Source organism: Heptranchias perlo, chromosome 17, assembly GCF_035084215.1.
Source record: "Heptranchias perlo isolate sHepPer1 chromosome 17, sHepPer1.hap1, whole genome shotgun sequence".
NCBI classification, from domain to species: Eukaryota; Metazoa; Chordata; class Chondrichthyes; order Hexanchiformes; family Hexanchidae; genus Heptranchias; species Heptranchias perlo.
Genome location: NC_090341.1, coordinates 25,220,702 through 25,226,954, shown reverse-complemented (window position 1 = coordinate 25,226,954; position 6,253 = coordinate 25,220,702). Strand labels below are relative to the sequence as shown.

The following is a 6,253-nucleotide window of genomic DNA, read 5'->3' as shown; positions in this document are numbered from 1 at the left end:
TCTTCTTAGTTCTACTCCCACAGTTTTATTTAAATTAATATTCTGGGTTAACTTTTTCTATACCCTTAACAATCTTACCTATAGCTCTATAAGATCACTTCTCAAATGTTTCCAACCCGGGCTGAAAAGCCCAAGTTTCCCCATTCTTTGCTCATAACTCCTATCCCCGACACTGGGAACTAGTCTTGTGGCTCTTGTCTGCACTGCCTCCTGCACTTGAATGTCTCTCTTGTTTCTTGGTGACCAGAATTGGATGCAGTATTCATGGTGCGGTCTGACTAGAGCAGTATGAAGTTTGATCATTATCTCTTCTGACTTATATTCTACTGTTCTGTAATTTCTGACTTACCTCTTCCAATTCCACTGCCCTCCTGGTTTGGTAACAATTGCAAATTTAACCATTGAGTTTTTGCATCCAGATCAGTTCTAAGCCGTGAGGCACACCTGTACTCTAATGTAACTGCTCTACTGAGTACTCGTTTGCTACCTTTCTTATCCATTTCCTAGGTTTACACTGAATCCCTACAGCTTTGAGTTTAATTAATAGCCTTTCATGTGGAACTTTGTCAAAGGCCTTTTGAAGTCAAGGTACACAATATCATAGGGCTTACCTATGCTCACTTGGGTTGTCACTTCCTCAAAAAAGTCAAAGAGCTTGGTCAGACGGGACCTTGCCCTTCTGATTCCATGTTGCTTACTGTTTACTAGATTGGTATTGTACAGATGGTGCTCAAGTTTACTCCTGATAATCAATTCTGCTATTTTACATGGAATAGAATTCTCATCCATCTATGGTTGATCTTTCATGTACTGTGCACCTTCCATTTACCCTCCCTCACCACTTCTTTCACTCCCTTCAAAATCCTTTGATCTTGCTTTTGATTTCTCCTAATGTCTCTTGTCCCTGCTCTTTCTCTACATTGTTAAGTACCTGAGATGTTCTCCTATGTCAGAGGTGCTACACTGTGTTATGCCAAATCTGTTGTAGTAGTTGTAATTACCTTTTTCTTAAAATATCTGTTACAGGTTGTGACTGACTAACAATTTTCACTGCCTATTAACAGCGAAACTGGTTTGCAGTGACTAGAAAAAGCCAAATTCCATTTTTAATACACAAGATTCCAGGATGTTTATTGGTATTTTTTGTGATTGCATTCCACTATTTCATCCATTTATAATTAAGGCCACAGTTTATGGTGACTGAATAATTCTGTATTTATTTCAAGGGATTCTGGGATTTTTTCCAATGTTTTGGGAACCCCTGGATTCGTCTATTTTTCCTTGAAAACTGTAAACTATGGCCTTGTTTATCATCTGACAGTCTCTATATAAGTTTCCGAAGTTTCTGTATTTTGATTAGCGTTTTCTGTATTGAGGCTGATAAACTGCTACAATGAGTCTTTCTTGCATTGGAGGAGATCTTCTGTAGGGAGGCTATCCCTAGCTATTCACAGTGCAATTTCTGGATAAATAGTATCTAATTAGGAATATTTCAATTGATTATTTATAGCTATCCCAAATGCATCTTTACGTTGAATGAAAATTGTATTTTGGCTTTGTTTAAAATGTAGGACAGAGTTACAATTCTTCTGTCATTTTAGAATTACAGATTATAGTCAAAGGCAGAACCAGTTATGTCAGGATTTCACCATTGTGAGGCTTGGGTAAAAAAGTCTCCGAGGTGTTTTAAAGTGGAGACTAACCCCTTCCCGGGCTATTAAGATCAGGGATGTTATTGGATGAGATTTTATTGCAGGAAGAAGTTTAAGATCAGTAAATGGCAGATATTGTATGGATAGGGTTGCAAACGGCAGCTTCCGCTCCCAACTGTGACCCTGTGTGCTTTTTAATTGAAATGCCAGACTTTATTATGGTGGATGAAATAGTGGTTCATTTCTGTTTTCACAAGGGAATGGCTTATTGTTTATTCAGAAGCAGCTGCTGGAAGCCAGCAATTTTAAAAAAGAGTATTGTACATTTTTTATTTCTTTCAATATGGTATTTTAGTTAACAAGACATGCAATGGATTTTTGATACACATTTTTGATTAATAATGGAGAAGTTCATGTAACCTGTGAAAATAAATCACTGGTAAATGCTAAGCAGAAAACCTTGCAGCAGAAAATTTCCATGGATCATTGAAGTTAAATATTAGAGATGTAATAATGTTCAATCTTACATAGGATTTTACATTCACACAACCATGCAAAACTTAGATGTACAGTTTAATTCTACATCAGTATATGGGAACAGAAGTAGGCCATTCAGCTCCTCGAACCTGTTTTGCCCATAGTACAGTTGTTTCTACTTCAGTAATAATTGTAAATATTAGGGAAAACATTTTACTCCATTAGTATTTTATTCTTTATTCCCATATTTATGGTATGCTGTGTACATAACAGTTGTCTTGTTTTTATAGAATAATGCACTAATATATATACCATTACACATTGTACCATTCTTGAGTATAAACAATTATAACAATAATTTTTTGTGGTAAATTTTCTATAATTAGATTTATTCTGGGCAATAATTATGGATCTGAGCAAATAAAACTTTGTTACTACTTGCTTTCTAGGCAGAAGTTCAAAACACTTAGGAGTGGAAATTCCAGTGGAGCGTAATAGGGAAGTTACATCGGAAATTATGCCCATTTTGTCGATGTCTATTTACACCCAAATTTCCTGCCAGTCTCATTAACATTAAATGTTAAAATGGGTGTAAACATGTGGAAATCTTTGTAAACAATCAGGATCCGAGGAAAGCGCCAAATTCATAACATATATTCCATTTATATGCACATTAGACACAACTTGTTTAAGAACATGCAATTGTGGAAGCTTTTCAATATTTAATTTGACTTATACTGATGCCATAAAAATACATTCAATGGAACAGACAATACAGTGCAGGTCTCAGTGAAGATAAAAATAAAGTAGCAATAAAACACCAGAAAAATGATGTTATTTCCTACTGCGCCCAAAATTCTGGGCTTAATTTTATTCCCATTTTGAACCAGCGTGCAGGAAATTCGAGTATACGACTCTTTAACTTAAGGCTGGAGCCATTCTAATGAGCCGAGATGCGGTCAGAGTCAGGGATTGATAGACGGGCGTGAAAGAGCGAGGATATTCAGAGCTACCACCGAGCCACAGCTGACACTATAATTGAGGAGGTAATTGAGTTGAGCAATGATGAATGAAAAGAAACCATGATTATTTCACATGACTTAAATTGAAGTTTTCTTTTAACAGATTAAAACAGGAAATTGTGCATAGTGTGTGTATCCTATATTCAAGCTTGAAGTTAAACTTTTCAGAGCACTAGACAGCAGGACAGTAGGTGATAAATTACACTAGTCCACAACAACATTCATTAAACCACCTACAATTTGAACATTTATAAAGTGTTCTTGGTTTAATCCTTCGAAATGATAATGACATTGGATTTTATTTTGAGGAAAAAATATAAACTAGTACAGAGGTTTTCCCAGCCAAAAGTAAATCTTTGCACACCAAAATCTTCAGATGTTCCATCATATCACATTAAAAAAGAAGCCACTTTGTTAGTCATCCACCTTCAAAAACAAAATAAAAATATAACTTTCACATTTTAAATCTGACAACTGGTATTTAACCCTCAAATCAATTTTCCCTTAGCTGCACATGTTTAACATATAACATTTTAGTTGTCCTACCAGATGGACTCAAAGCTTAGCTGTTGTCTCACTGAAGAAAAACATTCCAATTCTTTGTCCGAAAACCACAGCACTAAACGTTCTCCTGGTGAGAATGTAATTTCTAATTTCAACAGGGGACAGTTCTGAGAGATTAGTGACTGGTGAGTGTGTGTGAGATTTCAGCTACCACTTAAGAAGCATACATGAGATTCAGCAGCTACTGCAAACTGTGAGCACATGGGAGTCTCAGTAACTGACAGGAAGCCCTGTCATGTACTGGGAAGTCTTTGGACGTCAGCTATTGTGCATATGGTCCATTTGTACTTGATGTACAGATCAAATGGATCCTTTTTGCAGTGTGGTGGTCTAGGTTAATATAGTAAAGTTAGAGCCCTGAATACATCTTGCTTAAGTATGTATAGAAGATACAATGTTAGGACATGATGCTGCACAAAGTTACAAGCTGAAAAAACTGAGATTTTGGATACTTCTGGTAAGCTAGTAATAACTGATTAAAGACTGAGAGACTCCCAAAAAATAAAATTACAGTAAGACTTTGGATAAAGATAAGAGCCAAAGCATGGAGAGGGATGAGAACAGCACCCCATTAAAGTACTAAAACTGCTTTTATACTTTGTTGGGTTTATCTGAGTTATCAGTGAGACGAGTGCTTAAAAATAAATACTCTTAATTACAAACAACTCCTCTTACCAGATCTGGGATGTGAAAATCTTCAGCATACAGAATCATTTTACTTATCTTTGTGGATAATAGCTATATGTTTAAAATACCAGGCTGTATCAAAATGTAAAATGCTACAATTTCTGGGCATCTGTAATGGGTGCCATCTTTTTCCTGACGCATTTTCCTTTAGTTATTTCTTCAATTACTTTCTTGTTAATGTTTCTTACTGTAACACATGGTTTCATTTAATTATAGTAAAACCATTACATAAAAATGCTGGCCAAAGGGGAACTAAGTATAATGGGGCTGCTGGAGGATAATTACATTCTTCCTGCCATTTACTATCTGCCTTTTTTGTTGGGAAGGGAAGGCAATCATCACTACTTCTTTATGTAGGATTCGTGTTTTCGTGGCAGATGATAGGGCTTCAGCAGGCTGGAGCGAAAAAAGGGGCTTGCAATGCTGAGTGGCTGGCACCATAAATGTGGAGGCAGGAAGTGGAGTCTGAGGGTTAGTGCTGAAGCCCTTTCTTGTCCCTTTTCTCACTCATTCTCACAAAGACATATGCTCAACCACACAAAGAGCCGACCCAGTTTGTATCCTGTAATGCCAGCCCCGTTGGAAGGTTTCTATTGTAGTTGGTGTTGTAACAACAGCCACTTTTCTATCACTATAGGCCGGGAACAGCAACTGGTCAGCACTGCCAGTGAGCAGGACAAGACAGCATCTTACAGCTTTCTGGAGTGTGTGGCAATTGTGATGGTAGAGATGAAGAGAGAGATGTGGGGATGTGAGGACATTAGATGGATGAAGGTGTCTAGGGGTTATGCAAGAGTGTTTATGTGTGTTAGGGGAGTTGTAGATGCCCTTGCCCAGAGAGTAGTAGTCCCTCCGTATCTCTGCACACTATATAATGTTATATTAATATTTTGGACTTTTGCTCAACTAACTCAACTTAGCAACAACACTGAATTATCAATCTGAGATTCAAGCAGACAACAAATGCAAATGATAACTGGAACTCAAGGAGGTGAGCACTGAAGCATTGCATTTTTGTATTTTAGGTTAGACTCCAAATACTGTTGACAAATAGGGGAAAATCTGGCGATTTTATAAATATTACAATCCATTGCATAATTCTGATCATTTTCAGCATCACAGTTACACAGAATTTATTTTTTGCCATCTAAGTGACTGTTTTGAAGGTTACAAAGCATTTCTTACTCAGAGGGTTAAGGAGTGAAGTTGGCAGCATTAGTCACTCCAATTAGCAGTCAGCACGATAAGCTAAATGTTTTTCAGCTTTCTGCTAACTGGAACAGCTCCAGCTCCTGAAGATTTAACTTGTTAACTGGTTCTAAATGTCTCCTATTGGCTCACATTTCTGTTGTGCTACACCACTGGTCTGAGACTGGTCGCTGCCGGGTGTGAAGCGCAGCCGACAAGACTGGAGTTACATGGGCTAATTCTGTGAGGAACTGGCGTTTGAAGGAACTGTGAGTCAGACGGAGAAAGGGCTACAACCTTGTAACTACGATTCTCTGGCCTGCATTCGCTGTCAATGTGGCTCCTCGCTGGGGCCCCAGAATTAGCCCTATACTGTGGGCTCTGATTATCACTCTTCCTTCAAAAGGCGTTTGATAAAGTGCCACATATTAGGCTTGTCAGCAAAATTGAAGCCCATGGAATAAAAGCGGCAGTGGCAGCATGGTTATGAAATTGGCTAAGTGACAGGAAGTAGAGAGTAGTGGTGAACGGTTGTTTTTCAGACTGGAAGTAGGTATACACTGGTGTTCCCCAGGGGTCGGTACTAGGACCACTGCTTTTTTTGATATATATTAATGACTTGGATTTGGGTGTACTGGGCACAATTTCAAAATTTGCAGATGA

General features: G+C 37.8%; 1 long non-coding RNA gene across 1 annotated transcript in view; it reads right to left on the bottom strand.

Annotated features, from left to right (window-relative positions):
* Positions 1 to 2,095: 2,095 nt before the first annotated feature.
* LOC137334182 (uncharacterized) overlaps positions 2,096 to 6,253 on the bottom strand; it is a 118,969-nt gene continuing 114,811 nt past the window's right edge. The window contains exon 3 of the long non-coding RNA XR_010966090.1: positions 2,096 to 3,577. This is a non-coding gene — a long non-coding RNA (uncharacterized lncRNA). The remainder of the gene's footprint in view (positions 3,578 to 6,253) is intronic.